This window comes from Arachis hypogaea, chromosome 12, assembly GCF_003086295.3.
Source record: "Arachis hypogaea cultivar Tifrunner chromosome 12, arahy.Tifrunner.gnm2.J5K5, whole genome shotgun sequence".
Classification (NCBI taxonomy): domain Eukaryota; kingdom Viridiplantae; phylum Streptophyta; class Magnoliopsida; order Fabales; family Fabaceae; genus Arachis; species Arachis hypogaea.
This window is the reverse complement of record NC_092047.1, coordinates 49,544,109-49,568,439: the sequence shown is the minus strand read 5'-3', so window position 1 is coordinate 49,568,439 and position 24,331 is coordinate 49,544,109. Positions and strand designations below refer to the sequence as shown.

At 36.1% G+C, this 24,331-nt stretch overlaps 1 non-coding gene across 1 annotated transcript; it reads left to right on the top strand.

The window, feature by feature from the left end:
- The first annotated feature begins 21,656 nt into the window (after positions 1–21,656).
- Positions 21,657–21,760, top strand: LOC112731710 (small nucleolar RNA R71). The gene has a single exon (XR_003167475.1). It is a non-coding gene; the product is annotated as a small nucleolar RNA R71 (small nucleolar RNA).
- Positions 21,761–24,331: the final 2,571 nt, after the last annotated feature.

The following is a 24,331-nucleotide window of genomic DNA, read 5'->3' as shown; positions in this document are numbered from 1 at the left end:
TGTTAAGTGTTTTCAGGTTTTTCAGGGCAGGAATAGCTTAGAGGATGGAAAGGAAGCATGCAAAAGTGGAAAGAACACAAGAAATAAGGAGCTGATAAGCAAGGAGCGACGCGCACACATGGCTGACGCATGCGCGTGACTTGGAGCACTTTACAATGACGCGTACTCGAGACTGACGCATTCGCATGTCAAGCGCAGAAGCCCAGCGACGCGTACGTGTGGCCGACGCGTATGCGTGACAGAGCGTCACGTACTGCACTGATCAAAACTCGCAGGGGACGATTTTGGGCTGATTTTGGACCCAGTTTCAAGCCTAAAAGCACAGACTAGAGGCAGGGGGCAAGCTGAGACTCAAGACACATTCACTTTCATTAGTTTTAGTTTTAGTTTTTGAGTCTTAGAGAGAAAAGACTACTTTTCCTAGGGTTCTTAGCATTCATAGCTTTTGCTTTTTGATGGGATATTGAGAGAGCTGCTACTACCTTCGATTGAAGTCTTCATCGTTATAGTTTACCTTTCTATTACTCTACTCTTTTGTTTTCTATTTAATTGCTCGTGGTCATATTTGGATATTGTTAATTTTGAATTTATTAATACAATAAACTATTTTTGTATTTAATTCCATTCTGTGTTTGATTTCTTCCAATTAATTATCAGCTCCAAATTTGCTTTTATTAATTTATTTTAATTACCATGTCTCCTATTTATTCTCATTCCATGTTGTTAAAAAATGGCATTCATGTTATGATTTAAAGCTCTCAACTTGGCTTGGGAATTGATTAATTGGACACCCTTGAGTTGGAATACTCAAGTATTAATTTGTAACTGGGGATTGCTGGCTAACTCAATTTTCACTAACTCTAATCCTTCCCTAGGACGTGATTAGGACTTGGGAATCAGAGTTAGTATTACCCACTTGACTTTCTTTTATTAGTTAGGGGATAACTAAGTGGAAGCAACAACCTTTTACTATTATACCTGGGAAAATCAACAAGGATAGAAACTCCAATTAATCTTCTCCTAACCAAGGCCTTTGATGAGCGGATAATTTATACCCTTTTTGGCATTGTTTTTACATAGTTTTTAGTATGTTTTAGTTACTTTTTATTATATTTTTATAAGTTTTTTTTAAAAAATCACATTTCTGAACTTTACTATGAGTTTGTGTGTTTTTCTGTGATTTCAGATATTTTCTGGCTGAAATTGACGGACCTGAGCAAAAATCTGATTCAGAGGCTGAAAAAGGACTGCAGATGCTGTTGGATTCTGACCTCCCTACACTCGAAGTGAATTTTTTGGAGCTACAGAAGCTCAATTGTTGCGCTCTCAATTTCGTTGGAACGTAGACATCCTGGGCTTTCCGGCAATATATAATAGTCCATACATTGCTCGAGATTTGATGGCCCAAACTAGCGATCAAAGTAAGCCTAAAACATCATGGCATAAAACGCCCAAACTGGCACCAGAATTGGAGTTAAACGCCCAAACTGGCTCCCAAGCTGGCGTTTAACTCCAAGAACAGCCTAAGCACGAAAAAACTTCAATGCTCAGTCCAAGCACACACCAAGTGGGCCCCGGAAGTGTGTACTATCTGCACTTAATTACTCATTTTTTGTAACCCTATGTTACTAGTTTAGTATAAAAACTACTTTTAGAGATTTATTTTAGGGGCTTTTTGATCGTCTTTAGATCTTTTTCACTGATGTATTTTCTACGGTGGAGTTTCTACACCCCATAGATTAAGGTGTGGAGCTCTGCTGTTCTTCATGAATTAATGCAATTACTACTATTTTTCTCTCAATTCATGCCTACTTCTTCTCCAAGATATACTCTCGTTCTTAATTCAGTTAAGTCAGAATGAAGGGGTGACCCATGACAATCACCCAATCTTCGTTACTCGCTTAGCTAAGGTCGCGTGCCGGACAACCACAAAGCAATCTACATGATGTTCAACATAGTCATTGGACGACAGCTGGAGTATATTCTCTTGGATATCTAATACACGAATCCGTGATATTAGTATCTTCGTGGTATAGGCTAGAACCATTAGCAGCATTCCTAAGATCCAGAAAGTCTAAACCTTATCTGTGGTATTCTGAGTAGGATCTGGGAAGGGATAACTGTAAAGAGCTTCTAACCTGCAAATGTGGGGAACACGTGACAATGTGCAAAAGGACAATGGTCCTATTCGGACGCTAGCGGGAACCGACAGATGATTAGCAGTGCGGTGATAGCGCATATGGATTTATTTTCATCCGAGAGGATCATATAGCTTGCCATGGAAGGAGGTAACGCATGGTTGGAAGGAGGCAGTAGGAAAGCAGAGGTTCTGAAGCAACAAATCATCTCTATACGCTTATCTGGAATTCCCACCAATGAATAGCATAAGTATTTCTATCTTTTTTTATATTTTATTTATATTTTAATTACTAAAACCTTATAACCATTTGAATCCGCCTGACTAAGATTTACAAGGATGACCATAGCTTGCTTCAAGCCGAAAATCTCCGTGGGATCGACCCTTACTCACGTAAGGTATTACTTGGACGACCCAGTGCACTTGCTGGTTAGTTACGCAGAGTTGTGAAGAAGTGTTGAGATCACATTATGCGCACCAAGCTTTTGGAGCCGTAGCCAGAGAACAACAATTCACGTACCAAGTTTTTGGCATCGTTGCCGGGGATTGTTCGAGTTTGGACAACTGACGGTTCATCTTGTTGCTCAGATTAGGTAATTTTATTTTATTTTTAAGCTTTTTACTTTTTTTTTATTTTCGAAAAATTTCAAAAAAAATTATATATTATTTTGTTCTTCAGAGTTTTTAAGTATGAATGCTAGAGTTTCATGAGATATGTTGAATCCTGGCTGGCTGTTAAGCCATGTCTAATCTTTTGGACTGATGTTTCCACTTATCTTTACAAGATCTTCTTTGGATTTCTCATCAATTTAGCTGTTTTATGTAATGCTCTGCTGAAGCTTGGCTAGTCATTTGGCCATGTCTAATCTTTTGGACCAATGCTTTCACATAAAGCTTGGCTGGCTATTAAGCCATGTCTAAATTATTGGACCGAAGCTTTAGATTAACATTGCATGATTCCTGAAATTCCTATTAAAAATTTTGAATTTCTTTAATTTCTTCTTCCAAAATGATTTTCAAAAAATTACAAAAAATTTATAAAACCATAAAAAACCAAAAATGTGTTTCTTGTTTGAGTCTTGTGTCAAATTTTAAGTTTGGTGTCAATTGCATCTTTTCCAATTTTCTTAAAATTTTCGAAAATTCATCATGTGTTCTTCAAATTGTTCTTGATGAATTTCCTTGTTTGATCTTTAAATATTCTTGTTTGGTGTCTTTTCTTGTTTTTCATATGCATTCTTGAATTATTAGTGTCTATAGTTTAAAAATTTTTAAGTTTGGTATCTTACATGTCTTTCTTTTCTTAAAAATTTTTTAAAATTATGTTCTTGATGTTCATCATGATCTTCAAAGTATTCTTGGTGTTCATCTTGACATTCAAAGTGTTCTTGCATGCATTATTCATTTTGATCTTAAATTTTTATGTTTTGCATCATTTTTGTGTTTTTCTCTCTCCTCATTAAAAATTCAAAAATTGAAAATATCTTTCCCTTATTTCATTCATAAATTTCGAAATTTTGAATTGATTTAGTAAAAAATTTTCAAAACTTGGTTGTTTCTTATTAATCAAGTCAAAATTTTCAATTTAAAATTTCTATCTTTTTTCAAATCCTTTTCAAAAATCAAATCTTTTTCATTTTCTTCTCAATATTTTCGAAAATTTCATAATTAAATTTCAAAATATTTTTCTTATTTTTATTTCATATTTTCGAAATTAATTGCTAACATTTAATGCTTTGATTCAAAAAATTTTCAAGTTGTTACTTGCCTATTAAGAAAGGATTAATCTTTAAATTATAAAATCATATATTTTAGTTTCTTTTTAGTCAAGTAATCAACTTTAATTTCAAAAAAAATCAAATCTTTTTAATTTCCTTTATAAATCTTTTTCAAAATGATTTTCAATCATATCTTTTTCAAAATCAATTTCAAAATCTTTTCTAACTTCTTATCTTTTCAAAATTAATTTTCAAATCCTTTTCAATTAACTACTTGACTTTTTGCTTGATTTTAAAAGTTTTCTATTTCAATCATATCTTTTTCAAAACCACATAACTACTTTTCTCTCTCCAATTTTCGAAAATCACTAACCTCTTTTTCAAAAATCTCTTTTTAATTAATTAATTCATTTAGTTTTCAAATTTTATTTTATTTCTTCTCTTAAATTTCGAATATTAACCAATAATTAAAATAAAAACAAAAATATTCTCCTTTTATTTTAATTTAAAATTCGAATTCTCTCTCTCTCTCTCTCTCTCTCGTCTCTTTCTATTTATTTATTTATTTATTTACTAACAATTCTCTTCTTCTTATAATTCGAACCCTCTCTCCCTCTCTGTGTTCGAATTCTTCATCTTCTCTCTTCATTATTCTACTCTTCTATTCTTCTACTCACATAAAAGAATCTCTATACTGTGACATAGAGAATTCCTATTCTTTTCTGTTCTCTTCTTTTTCATATGAGCAGGAGCAAGGATAAGAACATTCTTGTTGAAGCTAATCTGGAACCTGAAAGGACTTTAAAGAGGAAGCTAAGAGAAGCTAAAGCACAACACACTAGAGAGGACCTGACAGAATTTTTCGAAAAAGAAGAAGAGATGGCCGAACCCAATAGGAATGGTGGAGATGCAAGGAAGATGAGCTTCATTGATATGTGAAATTCATTGTATATTCTCTTCTTTTTATCCTATTTTATTTTTAGTTTCTTGGGGACAAGCAATAATTTAAGTTTGGTGTTGTGATGAGCGGATAATTTATACCCTTTTTGGCATTGTTTTTACATAGTTTTTAGTATGTTTTAGTTACCTTTTATTATATTTTCATTAGTTTTTACTCAAAAATCACATTTCTGGACTTTACTATGAGTTTGTGTGTTTTTCTGTGATTTCAGGTATTTTCTGGCTGAAATTGAGGGACCTGAGCAAAAATCTGATTCAGAGGCTGAAAAAGGACTGCAGAAGCTGTTGGATTTTGACCTCCCTGCACTCGAAATGGATTTTCTGGAGCTATAGAAGCCCAGTTGATGCACTCTCAATTGTTTTGGAAAGTAGACATCTTGGGCTTTCCAGCAATATATAATAGTCCAAACTTTGCTCGCGAGTTGATGGCCCAAACTGGCGTTCAAAATCATCCTAAAACATCTTGGCGTAAAACGCCCAAACTGGCACCAGATTGGAGTTAAACGCCCAAACTTGCACCAAAGCTGGCGTTTAACTCCAGAAACAGCCTATGCACGAAAAAGCTTCAATGCTCAGCCCAATCATACACCAAGCGGGCCCCAGAAGTAGATTTCTGCACTATCTGCACTTAGTTACTCATTTTTTGTAAACCCTAGTTACTAGTTTAGTATAAAAACTACTTTTAGAGGTTTATTTTATATCTTATGTTCCGGTTTGGATCTGCTACACGTTTGGAGGCTAGCCTCACGGCTATGCCTTGACCTTTCACATATGTAATTTCTACGGTGGAGTTTCTACACCCCATAGATTAAGGTGTGGAGCTCTGCTGTTCTTCATGAATTAATGCAAGTACTATTGTTTTTCCTTCAATTCACGCCTACTTCTTCTCCAAGATATACTCTTGTTCTTAATTCAATTAAGTCAGAATGAAGGGGTGACCCATGACAATCACCCAATCTTCGTTACTCGCTTAGCTAAGATCGCGTGCCTGACAACCACAAAGCGATCTACATGATGTTCAATGTAGTCATTGGATGACAGCTGGAGTATACTCTCTTGGATATCTAATACACGAATCCATGATATTAGTATCTTCGTGGTATAGGCTAGAACCATTAGCTGCATTCCTGAGATCCGGAAAGTCTAAACCTTGTCTGTGGTATTCCGAGTAGGATCTGGGAAGGGATGACTGTAAAGAGCTTCAAACCTATGAATGTGGGGCGCAAGTGATAGTGTGCAAAAGGACAATGGTCCTATTTCGACGCTAGCGAGAACCGACAGATGATTAGCCGTGCGATGACAGCGCATATGGGTTTGTTTTCATCCGAGAGGATCATACAGCTTGCCATGGAAGGAGGTAACGCATGGTTGGAAGGAGGCAGTAAGAAAGCAGAGGTTCTGAAGCAACAAAGCATCTCCATACGCTTATCTGAAATTCCCACCAATGAATTACATAAGTATTTCTATCTTATTTCATATTTTATTTATTTTTTAATTACTAAAACCTTATAACCATTTGAATCCGCCTGACTAAGATTTACAAGGATGACCATAGCTTGCTTCAAGCCGACAATCTCCGTGGGATTGACCCTTACTCACGTATTTGGAATTCATTGTATATTCTATTCTTTTTATCCTATTTTGTTTTTAGTTGCTTGGGGACAAGCAACAATTTAAGTTTGGTGTTGTGATGCGCGGATAATTTATACCCTTTTTTGGTATTGTTTATACATAGTTTTTAGTATGTTTTAGGGTATTATATTTTGGTATTATATTTTTATTAGTTTTTGGTATTATATTTTTATTAGTTTTTTTCAAAAATTATATTTCTGGACTTTACTATGAGTTTGTGTATTTTTCTGTGATTTCAGGTATTTTCTGGCTGAAATTGAGGGACCTGAGCAAAAATCTGATTCAGAGGCTGAAAAAGGACTGCAGATGCTATTGGATTCTGACCTCCCTGCACTCGAAGTGAATTTTCTGGAGCGACAGAAGCCCAATTTGCACGCTCTCAATTGCGTTGAAAAGTAGATATCCTAGGCTTTCCAGCAATATATAATAGTCCATACTTTTTCCAAGGTTTGATGGCCCAAACTAGCGATCAATGTCAGCCTAAAACATCTTGGCGTAAAACGCACAAACTGGCTCCAGAATTGGAGTTAAATGCCCAAACTGGCACCCAAGCTTGCATTTAACTCCAGGAACAGCCTAAGCACGAAAAAGCTTCAATGCTCAGCCCAAGCACACACCAAGTGAGCCCCGGAAGTGGATTTCTGCATTATCTGCACTTAGTTACTCATTTTCTGTAACCCTAGGTTACTAGTTTAGTATAAAAACTACTTTTAGAGATTTATTTTAGGGTCTTTTTGATCGTCTTTAGATCATTGTTGTTCACGTTTGGAGGCTGGTCTCATGGCCATGCCTAGACCTTTTTCACTTATGTATTTTCTACGGTGGAGTTTCTACACCCTATAGATTAAGGTGTGGAGCTCTGATGTTCTTTATGAATTAATGCAATTACTACTGTTTTTCTCTCAATTCACGCCTACTTCTTCTCCAAGATATACTCTCGTTCTTAATTCAGTTAAGTCAGAATGAAGGGGTGACCCGTGACAATCACCCAATCTTCGTTACTCGCTTAGCCATGGTCGCGTGCCTGACAACCACAAAGCGATCTACATGATGTTTAACATAGTCATTGGACGACAGTTGGAGTATATTCTCTTGGATTGACCCTTACAAGGATAACCATTTGGAATTCATTGTATATTCTATTCTTTTTAAGGTATTACTTGGACGACCCAGTGCACTTGCTGGTTAGTTACGCAGAGTTGTAAAGAAGTGTTGAGATCACATTACGCGCACCAAGCTTTTGGAGCCGTAGCCAGAGAACAACAATTCGCGTACCAGCCTTTTATCTCAAATACATAACACCTCTTGTCATTATACATTGCTTTAATTTCTGCTTATTTAATTTTTCCATTCTCAACCTTAAAAATACTCAGAAAATGCCTGATCAATAATTTACACCACTGTGTCATGTCTTTGGGAAACGACCTGAGAATTCTACTCCCAGTTATTTAATCTTAATTGTAACATCTTTTAAATTGATAGTGGAGACTTTGTCAGTTAAGACTATACTCACAACACAGTTTAGAAAATATAATTTTTAGAAATTTTGGCCGGCATTTTTCCACCCATCAAGCAGCTGCCAATACTCCTCTAGATTTGAACCCCATTCTGATTGAGGGTGAAGCTCGTACAGTTCATTTTCCTTAATGATTGGTACGCGAATTGTTGATTTCAACACTTCTTCACAACTCTGCGTAACAAACCAGCAAGTGCACTGGGTCATCCAAGTAATACTGACGTTAGGATTTTTGCCAGTAAAGAATTTTATAAAAATAGTCGCGTTGTAGATATAGTCTCTAAACCAACAGAAATCCCTTCGTACAAATGTTTTGGTTGTCACAAGTAACAAACCCCTTTAAAATTGATAACCGAAGTATTCAAACCTCGGGTCGTCTTCTCAAGGAATTGCAGGGAAGTATGTTCTTATTATTGGTTATGAGTCTTGTAAATTGGGGGTTTTGAAAGTAAGGAAGCAGTATGTTGAATGATAAGAAGAATAAAGTAAATAAATAACTATAAAATAGACTCTTGGCAAGGTATGAAAACTGGAAGTCCTATCCTGGTTATCCTTATCAATTGTAATGAGAATTGGATTTTTCTCCCACTTTGTTAACCTCTAACTATGAAGGTAAGTTAAGTGGATGAATTAATTTTTATTCTTCAGGTCCTAGTCTTTCCTTGGGAAAAGTCAGAGTTATTGGAATTCGAATTAATTCTTGAAGAATTCCAATTTTCAATCAACAATGAGTTTGATAACTCAAGAGTCACCAATTATTTAACCAAAGCTAAAAGGGAAAATATCTAAATTAAATTTAAAGCATTCATATGAATAAAGCAAAGCAAAATTAAATCTGAAAATACCTCAAATTACATTCACAAAAGAAATTAAATCTAACATGGATATTCATAAATTAAATTGAAAAAATAAATAAAAGAAACATTGAACATGTGATCGCAAAAGATGAAATAATCATAAAGTGAGAAGAATCCTAATTCTAAATCCTAAGAGAGAGGAGAGAACCTCTCTCTCTAAAAACTACATCTAATCCTAAGATTGTGAATTATGAGAGCTTGTTTATGAATGGATGCATTCCCCCACTTTATAGCCTCTAATCTATGTGTTCTGGGCTGAAAACTGGGTCAAAAATAGCCCAAAAATCGCCGGAGAAGAAATCTGCCACACTGGTTTTTCGTCACTGCAACGCGTCCGCATGGAGCACGCGGTCGCGTCGCCTAGTGTCAGAGTAACTATGGCATATTCAAATCGAAGCCCCGGACGTTAGCTTTCCAACGCAACTAGAACCGCATCGTTTGGACCTCTGTAGCTCGAGTTATGGCCGTTTTAGTGCGAGAGGGTCAGGCTGACAGCTTTGCAGTTCCTTCAGCTTCTTGTATTCCTTCCACTTTTGCATGCTTCCTTTCCATCCTCTGAGCCGTTTCTGCCCTGTAATCTCTAAAATCACTTAACACACATATCAAGGCATCTAATGGTAATAAGAGAGGATTAAACATAGGGAACTTAAGGCCAAAGAAGCATGTTTTCAATCAAAGCACATAATTAGGAAGGCAAATGTAAAACCATTCAAATAGTATGAATAAGTGGGTAAAGAGTTGATAAAAATCACTCAATTGAGCACAAGATAAACCATAAAATAGTAGTTTATCAACCTCCCCACACTTAAACATTAGCATGTCCTCATGCTAAGCTCAAGAGAAGCTATAAAGATGAAGAGGAATGGTAGATTAATATGAAATGCAACCTATCTATATGATTGCAACTAAATGCAAAAATGTTTCTGCCTACTTGGTCAAAAGTAAATAAGTTCTCCAAGACAAATATAATTCAGATTTCACAAATTCAAATTATATAATAAAAAGCAAATAAACTTGTAAGAAGATAGCTTATGAAAGCAGGGAACATAGAATTAAGCATTGAACCCTTACTGGTAGTGTATATGCACTCTAATCACTCAAGTGTATAGGGTAATTCACTCTACTCTTCTCTAATCATGCTTTCTAAACTTTGTTCTTCATCTAACCAATCAACAAATATTTAATGTACCAATGCAAACATCATGAGGTCTTTTCAAGGTTGTAATGGGGCTAAGGTAAGGGTGAGGGTATATATATATATATATATATGGTTAAGTGAGCTATAAATTGAATCTTTAATTAACCTAAGCTTTCACCTAACATACATATTCTCTATATAATTCTAATTCATGCCAAGCTACCCAAAATTCTCACTTTTGTATCACATACTCATGTATCAACTTTTCTTTAATTTTATCACATATGCATTGATTTCTTTCATTAATTTAACATTGGGATAATTTTGTCCCCTTATTTAATTTGCTCTTTTTCTTTTCTTTTTCTCTTTCTCTTTTTCTTCTTCTTTTTTTTTTAAATATAAAAATAAATATAACTTATCAATGCACATGGATTTTTAATTTTTCTAGTCTCACATGAGTAGGTATCCAAATTCCAAATATTTTATCAAATTAAAAATATAACACATTCCCTTATTAACCCATGTTCCCACAGTTTCCCCACACTTAATTAACATACTATCTTAAGCTAACCAAAGATTCAATTGGGATAATTAATTTGTTTTCCGCTTAAGGCTAGTGATGTGGTAAAATATAGAGCAAATGGGGATTTAAAAGCTCAAGGTGGCTAACAAGGGTGATGTAAAGGGTCGGCTTATTTGGGATAAGTGAGCTAAAATCAAATAATGGCCTCAATCATATGCAAACATGTAAATACACTAAATATTGGACATATAGACTGAAACAAAGTAAAGATCACAATTATAGAGAAGTAAACATACAAGAATAAAATATTTATGGTTAAATAATGTAACCATATAAATAAGCTCAATTCTCACAGGTTGTGTGTTCTTTAGCTATAATTCATATTCCAAATACAACTTCCAAACAAGTTTTGACAAAAAAAAATTTTCCAATTTAAATTAGTGAAATTTTTCAAAAATAGAGTTACTTTAACCAAGTAGTAACTAAATGCACAAAATCAAATAAACATGCAATCAAATATGCAGATGTAACAATGAACAAATAAAGAAAATAAGATTATTGGTGTTGAAAAGAAGGTAACTAACCCATGGAGATCGGTATCGACCTCCCCACACTTAAAGATTGCACCGTCCTCGGTGCATGCTAAGATGTGCAAGTGGACGGGGATTGTGGTTCCTCAGCTGGGGCTCTTTTTGTTCCTTTCCTTGCCGGTGGTTTGGGAGTAGCTTTCTCTTTACCTTTCTTGGTGGCCATCCTGAAAAGGGAAGAAGAAAGTAACTTAAATTCAAAGGGATAGAGTAAGGAAGAGAATAGGATATGTGGTAATCAATGCACATTAAAAACGAATGATGTTAACACATGGTCATGACTACATGTGAAAAATCATAAACGGGAATATAGCAGTGCATATGAAGACAATTAAATGCAAGATATTTATTGACAAGCAGGCAAAGGCATGAGTAGCAGAGATCAAGCATTTAATGTCCAGTTTAAATTACCAAGTCTTTTAAACTAATGACCTGTTTGTAATAACAATTATATTTAAGTAATAAAATATAAAAAGGGTTTTGTGAAAAGCAAGCATTGAGAGTAGTAGAATAAAAGAAATCTAAAAATAGTGCACAATGCCATACGGGCGTTTTCACAAACACATAGCATGCATGGTGAATAAGCTATTGAAAGTATTAAATTGAACATGCAAGCAACCCTTTTTAAAAAGAAATATATAATTGTTAACCAATTCCATCAATTAATCCACAAAAATATAGAAGATAGTGACCCAAATAAATTTCCAACAACAATGAAAATAATGCAATGAATGAAAGTATGCAAAAAAATAAAATTAAATGAAAGAGAAAAAAGATGAAGAAAAAGAAAGTAAGAAAGGAGAGAGAAAGAAGAGAAGATAGAAGAAATTAGGATTAGAGAAGAAAAGATAAGATAATTGGCACTAATCTGGATAGGTTGTGTGATGCTGGCGACGCGGTCGCGTGGGTGACGCGGTCGCGTGGTGCGCAATAAGGTCAGGCGACGCGGACGCGTGGCCTGATTTGTGCGATTGGCGCAAGTGCAGCCTCGCGCTCGCACAACTCTCTGTTCAAAACTTAGTTTTGCCAAAATCCAGGGTGACGCGGTCGCGTGGTCAACGCGATCGCGTGAGTGGCCATCATGGGGATATGACGCGAACGCGTGAGCCATGCTTCTGCGTGGTAAGGCTTGTGCGATCAGCACCAGTCCAGCACCACTCTCGCACAACTTTCGGTCGTGCACCCTTTCTTACGTCGATTTCCAGGTCACGCGGCCGCGTGAATGACGCGGTCGCGCGGGAGCCATTTTTCCCACATGACGCGGACGCGTCAGCGATGCTGCCGCGTCGCGTGCATGCTTCTCTTTTGTTTTTTTTTTTATATAATGCAGTATGCAGTATGCAATGCTAATATGAATGTTATGCAAAACTCTAGGTTCAATACAATAAAATAAAATAAAACTTGAAAACAAATAAAACTAAATAAAAATGAAAAAAGAACGATCATACCATGGTGGGTTGTCTCCCACCTAGCACTTTTAGTTAAAATCCTTAAGTTGGACATTTGGGGAGTCCTCCTGTTATGGTGGTTTATGCTTGTATTCATCCAGGAATCTCCACCAGTGTTTGGAATTCCAATGGCCTCCGGGATCCCAAATCTTGTTTCTTCACCTGTCTTCAAGTTGATTATCATGATTCCATCCGGGTGGTTCAGCTTTAGAATTCTCAGTGAAGCGTCCAAACAACTTCCTAAACCCATTCAATTGAGCTCTACACCAACCTTTGCGTTTAAACTTAAAGCTTCCAACCATAATGAACCTTGCAGGACAATTCTTACCACTGACCATCTTCCTCTTACTCTTAATGCCACAAAGAGCTCTAAGTTGACCATCCGTCTCCAGTAGCCCATATTCAAGTGGAATTAGAAAGCTAAGGGATATGAATTTTACCCACTTCAATGTTGTGAAGGATGATGGCAACTTAGGGGGAGGGGTCTTCAATAACTTTGGCAAGGTGATTTCAAGCTCCACTCCCTTGTGCTCTTTGACAACTTCCACCTCTTTGCAAACTTCTTTAATTTCAACCTCTTTCTCTTGGTAGCTTTCGTCCAATTCAATCTTTTCTTCATTACTTACCAAGGGCATGGGAGGTAGTGCTTTTTCTTCTTTAATTTCCATCTCTTGACCAACCACTTCCAAGTCTTCAACCATGATATGCCTTGGAGGTTGTACACCCTCCTCAGCATCAATTTCAATTGCCTTAGAATGAGGTTCTATAACCTGACTTTCCCATGGAGGTTCAGCATCTCCTAATTTTGCAAGCACTTCTTCCTCTTCAATAATTACAGCTTCCTCCACTTGTTCCAGTACAAAGTCATGCTCCGTATTATCCACTGGAGTTTCTAATGTCTCCTTCATGCTACGTTCTTCATTAGATTGTCCACATGAAGCCATGGGGTTCCTTGAGTGTCCGAACGTCGGGAAGCTAATTGATTTTTTGCTTGATTCAATTGATGAAGTGTGGCATTAAATTTTTCAAATGTTTCCTTGAGTTTCTCTGTTGATTCTTGGGGTGATGGATATGGACATGATGCATAGGGAGGTGGTGGTTCTTGGGAGTAATTGGGTTGGAATTGGGGTGGTTCTATATATGGTTCATATGGTTCATAAGGTGGTTGTTATGGTAGATGATGGTTAGGATCATATGAGGGTGTTTGGTGGTAAGGGGCTTGTGAGTATGGTGGTCCAAAATGATGTTGGGGAGAGGGTTTATAGGCATATGGTGGTGGTTGTTGATAGTCCATTGGAGGTGGTTGTTGCCATGAGGGTTGATCAAATCCTTGTGGCTCCTCCCATCTTTGATTGTTCCAACCTTGATGCCTGTTCTCATTGTAATTTTCTCTTCCTGCAACATAATTGTAACCAGACTCAGAGCCAAAGGGGTGAGAGTTCATAGTAGCAAATAAAAATTAAAAACAAAAATAAAAATAATTTTAAATTAAAAGATTATTTAAATTTTGAATTTGAAAATTAAATTTTGAAATTTGAAATTTGAAATTTTGAATTTTAAATTTTTGAAATTTGAATTTTGAAATAAGATAAGATAAGATTTTGAAAAAGATATGATTTTTGAAAAAAGGTTTGAATTTCGAAATTTAAATTTTGAAATTTTAAATTTTGAAATTTAAAATTTGAATTTTGAAAATTGAAATTTGAGTTTTAAATTTTGAATTTTTTTTAATTTAATGAGGAAAGAGAAAAACAATAAAATGACACCAAACTTAAAATTTTTAGATCAAAACGAAGAAAACAACGAAGAACAACTTGAAGATCAAGATGAACACCAAGAACAAATTTTTGAAAAAAAAATTTTTAATAACTAAATAAAAACCAATAACCTCTTAATTTATGAAAAATCAAAAATAAAAACAAATAAACAAGCAAAAAGCAAATATTTACAATAACCAATAATAAGGCACACGTTTGCAATTCCCCGGCAACGCCGCCATTTTGACGTTAGGATTATTGCTAGTAAAAAATTTTATAAAAACAGTCGCGTTGTAGATATAGTCTCTAAACCAACAGAAATTCCTTCGTACAAACGTTTTGGTTGTCACAAGTAACAAACCCCTTTAAAATTGATAACCGAAGTATTCAAACCTCGGGTCGTCTTCTCAAGGAATTGTAGGGAAGTATGTTCTTATTATTGGTTATGAGTCTTGTAAATTGGGGGTTTTGAAAGTAAGGAAGCAGTATGTTGAATGATAAGAAGAATAAAGTAAATAAATAACTATAAAATAGACTCTTGGCAAGGTATGAAAACTGGAAGTCCTATCTTGGTTATCCTTATCAATTGTAATGAGAATTGGATTTTTCTCCCACTTTGTTAACCTCTAACTATGAAGGTAAGTTAAGTGGATGAATTAATTTTTATTCTTCAGGTCCTAGTCTTTCCTTGGGAAAAGTCAGAGTTATTGGAATTCGAATTAATTCTTGAAGAATTCCAATTTTCAATCAACAATGAGTTTGATAACTCAAGAGTCACCAATTATTTAACCAAAGCTAAAAGGGAAAATATCTAAATTAAATTTAAAGCATTCATATAAATAAAGCAAAGCAAAATTAAATCTGAAAATACCTCAAATTACATTCACAAAAGAAATTAAATCTAACATGGATATTCATAAATTAAATTGAAAAAATAAATAAAAGAAACATTGAACATGTGATCGCAAAAGATGAAATAATCATAAAGTGAGAAGAATCCTAATTCTAAATCCTAAGAGAGAGGAGAGAACCTCTCTCTCTAAAAACTACATCTAATCCTAAGATTGTGAATTATGAGAGCTTGTTTATGAATGGATGCGTTCCCCCACTTTATAGCCTCTAATCTATGTGTTCTGGGCTGAAAACTGGGTCAAAAATAGCCCAAAAATCGCCGGAGAAGAAATCTGCCACACTGGTTTTTCGTCACTGCAACGCGTCCGCATGGAGCACGCGGTCGCGTCACCTAGCGTCAGGGTAACTATGGCATATTATATATCAAATTGAATCTCCAGACGTTAGCTTTCCAACGCAACTGGAACCGCGTCGTTTGAACCTCTGTAGCTCGACTTATGGCCGTTTTAGTGTGAGAGGGTCAGGCTGACAGCTTTGCAGTTCCTTTAGCTTCTTGTATTCCTTCCACTTTTGCATGCTTCCTTTCCATTCTCTAAGCCATTCCTGCACTGTAATCTCTGAAATCACTTAACACACATATCAAGGCATCTAATGGTAATAAGAGGGGATTAAACATAGGGAACTTAAGGCCAAAGAAGCATGTTTTCAATCAAAGCACATAATTAGGAAGGCAAATGTAAAACCATGCAAATAGTATGAATAAGTGGCTAAAGAGTTGATAAAAATCACTCAATTGAGCACAAGATAAACCATAAAATAGTGGTTTATCAAATACCTTACGTGAGTAAGGGTCGATCCCACGGAAATTGTCGGCTTGAAGCAAGTTATGGTCATCTTGTAGATCTCAGTCAAGCGGATTCAAACGGTTATAAGGTTTTAATAATTAAAATATAAATAAAACAGAAAATAAAATAGAGATACTTATGTAATTCATTGGTGGGAATTTCAGATAAGCGTCTGGAGATGTTTTGTTGCTTCTGAACTTCTGCTTTCCTACTGCCTTCTTCCAACCATGCGTTACCTCCTTCCATGGCAAGCTGTATGATCCTCTCAGATGAAAACAAATCCATATGCGCTGTCACCGCACGGCTAATCATCTGTTAGTTCCCGCTAGCGTCGGAATAGGACCATTGTCCTTTTGCACACTGTCACTGTACCCAACATTCACAAGTTTGAAGCTCGTCATTGTCATCCCTTCCCAGATCCTACTCGAAATACCACAGACAAGGTTTAGACTTTCCGGATCTCAGGAATGCTGCCAATGGTTCTAGCCTATACCAAGAAGATACTAATCTCACAGACTCGGTCCGTGTATTAGATATCCAAGAGAGTATACTCCAGCTGTCGTCCAAAGACTACGTTGAACATCTTGTAGATCGCTTTGTGGTTGTCAGGCACGCGATCTTGGTTAAGCGAGTAACAAAAATTGGGTGATTGTCACGGGTCACCCCTTCATTCTGACTTAACTGAATTAAGAACAAGAGTATATCTTGGAGAAGAAGTAGGCGTGAATTGAAGGAAAAATAATAGTACTTGCATTAATTTATAAAGAACAGCAGAGCTCCACACCTTAATCTATGGGGTGTAGATACTCCACCGTAGAAAATACATAAGTGAAAGGTCTAGGCATGGCCGTGTGGCCAGCCTCCAAATGTGTACCAGATCAAAACAGGAACATAAGATATAAAATAAACCTCTAAAAGTAGTTTTTATACTAAACTAGAAACTAGGGTTTACAGAAAATGAGTAACTAAGTGCAGATAGTGCAGAAATCCACTTCTGGGGCCCACTAGGTGTGTGCTTGGGCTGAGCATTGAAGCTTTTTCATGCATAGGCTGTTTCTGGAGTTAAACGCAAGCTTTGGTTCCAGTTTAGGCGTTTAACTCCAATTCTGGTGCCGGTTTGGGCGTTTTACGCCAAGATGTTTTAGGCTAATTTTGAACGCCAGTTTGGGCCATCAACTCACGAGCAATGTATGGACTATTATATATTGCTGGAAAGCCAAGGATGTCTACTTTCCAAATCAATTAAGAGCGCACCAACCAGGCTTCTATAGCTCCAGAAAATCTATTTCGAGTGCAGGGAGGTCAGAATCCAACAACATCTGCAGTCCTTTTTCAGCATCTGAATTAGATTTTTGCTCAGGTCCCTCAATTTAAGCCAGAAAATACCTGAAATCATAGAAAAATACACAAACTGATAGTAAAGTCCAGAAATGTGATTTTGAGTAAAAACTATTAAAAATATAATAAAAAGTAACTAAAACATACTAAAAACTATGTAAAAACAATGCCAAAAAGGGTATAAATTATCCGCTCATCACAACAACAAACTTAAATTGTTGCTTGTCCCCAAGAAACTAAAAATAAAATAGGATAAAAAGAAGAGAATATACAATGAATTCCACATATCAATGAAGCTCATTTCTAATTAGATGAGCGGGGCTTGTAGCCTTTTTGCTTCTGAACAGTTTTGGCATCTCCATTTATCCTTTGAAGTTCAGAATGATTAGCATCTATAGGAACTCAGAATTTAGATAGTGTTATTGATTCTCCTATTTTAATATGTTGATTCTTGAACACAGCTACTTTATGAGTCTTGCCCGTGACCCTAAGCATTTTGTTTTCCAGTATTACCACCGGATACATAAATGCCACAGACACATAACTGGGTGAACCTTTTTAGATTGTGACTCAGCTTTGCTAGAGTTCCCAGTTAGAGGTGTCCAGAGCTCTTAAGCACACTCTTTTTGCTTTGGACCACGACTTTAACCGCTCAATCTCAAGCTTTTCACTTGACACCTTCACGCCACAAGCACATGGTTAGGGACAGCTTGGTTTAGTCGCTTAGGCCAGGATTTTATTCCTTTGGGCCCTCCTATCCATTAATGCTCAAAGCCTTGGATCCTTTTTTACCCTTGCCTTATGTTTTAAAGGGCTATTGGCTTTTTCTGCTTGTTTTTTCTCTTTTTTTCTTTCTTTTTCTTCTCTCTTTTTTTTCTCCAACTTTTTTTCGCAAGCTTTTTCTGTTCACTGCTTTTTCTTGCTTCAAGAATCAATCTTATGATTTTTCAGATTATCAATAACATTTCTCCTTTTTCATTATTCTTTCAAGAGCCAACAATTTTAACATTCATAAACAACAATATAAAAAATATGCACTGTTCAAGCATTAATTCAGAAAACAAAAAGCATTGCCACCACATCAAAATAATTAGATTATTTTCAAGATGTAATTCGAAATTCATGTACTTCTTTTTCTTTTGCAATTAAAAATATTTTTCATTTAAGAAAGGTGAAGGATTCATAGGACATTCATAGATTTAAGACATAGACACTAGACACTAATGATCATGTAATAAAGACACAAACATAAATAAAACATAAGGCATAGGAAACGAAAAACAGAAAATAAAGAACAAGGAAATTAAAGAACGGGTCCAGTTTAGTGATGGCGGCTAGTTCTTCCTCTTGAAGATCTTATGGAGTGCTTGAGCTCCTCTATGTCTCTTCCTTGCCTTTGTTGCTCCTCCCTCATGGCTCTTTGGTCTTCTCTAATTTCATGGAGGAGGAGGGAATGCTCTTGGTGCTCCATCCTTAGTTGTCCCATGTTGGAACTCAATTCTCCTAAGGAGGTGTTGATTTGCTCCTAATAGTTTTGTGGAGGAAAATGCATCCCTTGAAGCATCTCAGGGATTTCTTGATGAGGAATTTCCTCATGCTCTTGTTGAGGTCCATGAGTGGGCTCTCTTGTTTCTCCTCATCCTTTTCTTAATGATGGGCTTTTGAGATGAATCTTTCCATCTCCCATGGCTCAGAGTTGGAAGCAATTGCCTTTCCTTTCCTCTTTCTAGAGGTTTTTTCGGCCTTAGGTGCCATTAATGGTTATGAAAAAATAAAAAGCTTAGCTTTTTCCACACCAAACTTAGAAGGTTTGCTCGTCCTCGAGCAAAAGAAGAAAGAAAGGAGTAGAAGAAGAAGAAGAATTGGATGAGATGGAGGGGAGTAGCGGTTTCGGCCAAGGGGGGTAGTAGTGTGTATGTTGTGTGAAGATGAAGGTGGTAAGGAGGGGTATTTATAGGGTAAGGGAAAGAGGGTAGCCGTGTATGAGGGGTTGGGTTTGGGAGAGAAATAGTTTGAATTTGAATGGTGAGGTAGGTGAGGTTTAATGATGGATGGATTTGAGTGGTGAAGAGGTTGTGGGGAAAAGGGTAGGATTTGATAGGTGAGGGTTGGTTGGGGAAGAGTTATTGATGGGATTGGTCAAGGGTATTTGGGGAAGAGTGTTATGAAAAGGTGTGAAGAGGAGAGAAGAAGAGGTGGGATAGGTGGGGATCCTGTGGGGTCTATAGATCTTGAGGTGTCAAGAAATTCGAGTCCCTGCACCATTCTGGCGTTTAAACACCCATTGTGTGCCAAATCTGGCGTTAAACGCCAGCTCTGCTACCTTTTCTGGCGTTAAACGCCACTCTGCTGCCCATTTCTGGTGTTAAACGCCAGTCAGAGGCCCATTTCTGGCGTTTAACGCCAGCCAAATGCCAGATAGCCCTTTCTGGCGTTAAACGCCCAGAATGCTACCAGGCTGGGCGTTAAACGCCCATTCTACTATCCTTACTGGCGTTTAAACGCCAGTAAGCCTGTCCTCTAGGGTGTGCTATTTTTGATGCTGTTTTTCAATCTGTTTTTGATTTTTCAGTTGTTTTTGTGACTTCACATAATCATCAACCTAAAGAAAACATAAATAGCAATGGAAAATAAATAAATATAATTAAATAACATTGGGTTGCCTCCCAACAAGCACTTCTTTAATGTCAATAGCTTGACAGTGAGCTCTTAGAGAGCTTCACAGAGACTCAGAGCTTGATGATGGTCTCCCAACACCAAACTTAGAAGTTCAGTGTGGGAGCTCTATTTGACTCTGTGTTGAGAGAAGCTTTTCATGCTTCCTCTCACAGAAGAGGATCCTCGAGCCTTAAACACAAGGTTGTCCTCATTCAATTGAAGGACTAGCTCTACTCTATCCACATCACTCACAGCTCTTGCTGTGGCTAGGAAGGGTCTTCCAGGGATGATGGATTCATCCTCATCCTTCCCAGTGTCTAGGATTATGTGATCAGCAGGGATGTACAGGCCTTCAACCTTCACAAAGACATCCTCTACAAGTCCATAAGCCTGTTTCCTTGAATTGTCTGCCACCTCTAGTGAGATTCTTGCAGCTTGCACCTCAAAGATCCCTAGTTTCTCCATTACAGAGAGGGGCATGAGGTTTATCCCTGATCCCAGGTCACACAGAGCCTTCTCAAAGGTCATGGTGCCTATAGTACAAAGTATTAAGAACTTTCCAGGATCCTGTTTCTTCTTAGGTAACTTCAGTTGAACCAGATCATTCAGTTCATTGATGAGCAATGGGGGTTCATCCTTCCAAGTTTCATTACCAAATAACTTGGCATTTAGCTTCATGATTGCTCCCAGATATTGAGCAACTTGCTCTTCAACAATATCTTCATCCTCTTCAGAGGAAGAATACTTATCAAAGCTCATGAATGGCAACAGTAAGTTCAGTGGAATCTCTATGGTCTCTATATGAGCCTCAGATTCCTTTTGTTCCTCATTAGGGAACTCCTTGGAGGCCAGTGGATGTTTATTGAGGTCTTCCTCACTGGAAATCACTGTATTTCCCTCCTCTACAGGTTCGGCCATGTTGGACGTGTTTATGGCCTTGCACTCTCTTTTTGGATTCTCTTCTGTATTGCTTGGAAGAGTACTGGGAGGGAGTTCAGTAACTTTCTTACTAAGCTGACCCACTTGTGGCTCCAAATTTCTAATGGAGGACCTTGCTTCAGTCATAAAGCTGAGAGTGGTCTTAGATAGATCAGAGACTACAGTTGCTAAGTCAGAGTGGCTCTACTTAGAATTCTCTATCTGTTGCTAAGAAGATGATGGAAAAGGTTTGCTATTGCCAAACCTGTTTCTTCCACCATTATTATTATTGAAGCCTTGATTAGGCTTCTGTTGATCCTTCCATGAGAGATTAGGATGATTCCTCCATGAAGGATTATAGGTGTTTCCATAGGATTCTCCCATGTAATTCACCTCTTCCATTGCAGGATTCTCAGGATCATAAGCTTTTTCTTCAGAGGAAGCTTCTTTGGTACTACAGGAAGCAGCTTGTATTCCAGTCAGACCCTGAGAAATCATATTGACTTGCTGAGTCAATATTTTGTTCTGAGCCAATATGGCATTCAGAGTATCAATCTCAAGAACTCCTTTCTTCTGAGTTGTCCCATTATTTACAGGATTCCTTTCAGAAATATACATGAACTGGTTATTTGCAACCATTTCAATGAGTTTCTAGGCTTCTGCAGGCATCTTCTTCAGATGAAGAGATCCTCCAGCAGAGCGGTCCAATGACATCTTGGACAATTCAGACAAACCATCATAGAATATACATATGATGCTCCATTCTGAAAACATGTCAGAAGGACACCTTCTGATCAATTGCTTGTATCTTTCCCAAGCTTCATAGAAGGATTCACCTTCCTTCTGCCTGAAGGTTTGGACTTCCACTCTAAGCTTGCTCAACTTTTGAGGTTGAAAGAATTTGGCCAAGAAAGCATTGACCAGCTTTTCCCAAGAGTTCAGGCTATCTTTAGGTTGTGACTCCAACCATGTCCTAGCTCTGTCTCTTACAGCAAAGGGGAAAAGCATAAGTCTGTAGACCTCAGGATTAACCCCATTCTTCTTAACAGTGTCACATATTTACAATAATTCAGCTAAGAACTGATGAGGATCTTTCAATAGAAGTCTATGAAATTTGCAATTCTGCTGCATCAGAGAAACTAATTGAGGCTTAAGCTCAAAGTTGTTTGCTCCAATTGTTGGAATTGAGATGCTCCTTCCACAGAAGTCAGAAGAGGGTGCAATAAAGTCACCAAGCATCTTCCTTGCATCTGTACCATTGTTGTTGGGTTCGGCCATCTCTTCTTCTTTTTCGAAAAATTCTGTCAGGTCCTCTCCAGAGTGTTGTGCCTTAGCTTCTCTTAGCTTTCTCTTTAGAGTCATTTCAGGTTCCGGATCAGCTTCAACAAGAATGTTCTTATCCTTGCTCCTGCTCATATAAAAAAGAAGAGAACAGAAAAGAATAGGAATCCTCTATGTCATAGTATAGAGATTCTTTTATTTAAGTAGAAGAATAGAAGAGTAGAATGAAGAAGAGAGAAGATGAAGAATTTGAACACAGAGAAGGAGAGAGGGTTCAAATTATAAGAAGAAGAGAAGTGTTAGTAAATAAATAAAAAAATAGAAAGAGATAAGAGAGAGAATTCGAATTTAATTGAATAGAAAAGAAAAATATTTTTGTTTTTATTTTAATTACTAGTTAGAATTCGAAAATTATAAAAAGGAATAAAATTAAAATTAAAATTTAAAATAATTAGTTAATTGAAAGAAAATTTGAAAAAGTGATAAGGGATTTTCAAAAATTAGAGAGAGAAAAGTAGTTAGGTGGTTTTGAAAAAGATAAGAAATGGTAAACTTTTAAAATTAAACAAAAAAAATCAAGTAGTTAATTGAAAAAGATTTGAAAATCAATTTTGAAAAGATAAGAAGTTAGAAAAGATTTTGAAAAAGATATGATTGATATTTATTTTGAAAAAGATTTGAAAAGGAAATTATAAAGATTTGATTTTGAAAATTAAAGTTGATTACTTGACTAACAAGAAACTAAAAGATATGATTCTAGATTTTAAAGATTGAACCTTTTTTAATAGGCAAGTAACAACTTGAAATTTTTTTGAATCTAAATATTAATTGTTAGCATTAATTTCAAAAACATGAAATACAATTAAGAAGAAGATTTTGGAAATCAAATTTTTTTAAATTTTCGAAAATATTAAGAAAAAATGAAAAAGATTTGATTTTTGAAAAAGATTTGAAAAAGATAGAATTTTTAATTTGAAATTTTGACTTGATTAACAAGAAATAACTAAATTTTAAAAGTTTTTACTAACACAAAATTTCGAAATTTATTGGTAAAATAATGGAAAGATATTATTTTTTATTTTTGAATTTAATGAAGAGGGTGAAAAACAACAGAATGATGCAAAACATAAAAAATTAGGATTAAAACTAATAATGCATGCAAGAACACTTTGAATGTCACGATGAACACCAAGAACACTTTGAAGATCATGATGAACATCAAGAACGTATTTTTAAAAATTTTTAAGAAAATAAAAACATGCAAGACACCAAACTTAAAAATTTTTAAACTTTAGACACTAATAATTCAAGAGTGCATATGAAAAATAAGAAAAGACACGAAATAAGAAAATGTAAAGATCAAATAAGAAAAATCATCAAGAACAACTTGAAGATTATGAAGAACACATGCATGAATTTTTGAAAATTTTAGTGAAAATTAAAAATATGTAATTGACACCAAACTTAAAATTTGATTGGATTTTTTGAAAATTATTTGGAAAAAGAAAATAAAGAAATTCAAAATTTTTAATAGGAATTCCAGGAATCATGCAATGTTAGTCTAAAGCTTCGGTCCAAAAATTTAGACATGGCTAATTAGCCAGCCAAACTTTATGTGAAAGCTTCGGTCCAAAAGGTTAGACATGGCCAATCGCCAGCCAAGCTTCAGTAGAGCATTACGTACAACAGCCAAATTGATGGGAATCAAAGGGCTCCTGCAATGATAAGTGGAAGCCTCGGTCCAAAAAAATTAGACATGGCTTGACAGCCAGCCAGGCTTCAACAGATCATGATGAAACTCTAGAATTCATTCTTAAAAATTTTGAAGAACAAAATAAAATATTGTATATTTTTAGTAAATTTTTTTTCGAAAATAAAAATAAAATAAAATTACCTAATCAGAGCAACAAGATGAACCGTCAGTTGTCCAAACTCGAACAATTCCCGGCAACGGCGCCAAAAACTTGGACGCGAATTGTTGATTTTAACACTTCTTCACAACTCTGCGTAACTGACCAGCAAGTGAACTGGGTCGTCTAAGTAATACCTTATGTGAGTAAGGGTCGATCCCACGGAGATTGTCGGCTTGAAGCAAGCTATGGTCATCTTGTAGATCTCAGTCAGGTGGATTCAAATGGTTATAAGGTTTTAATAATTAAAATATAA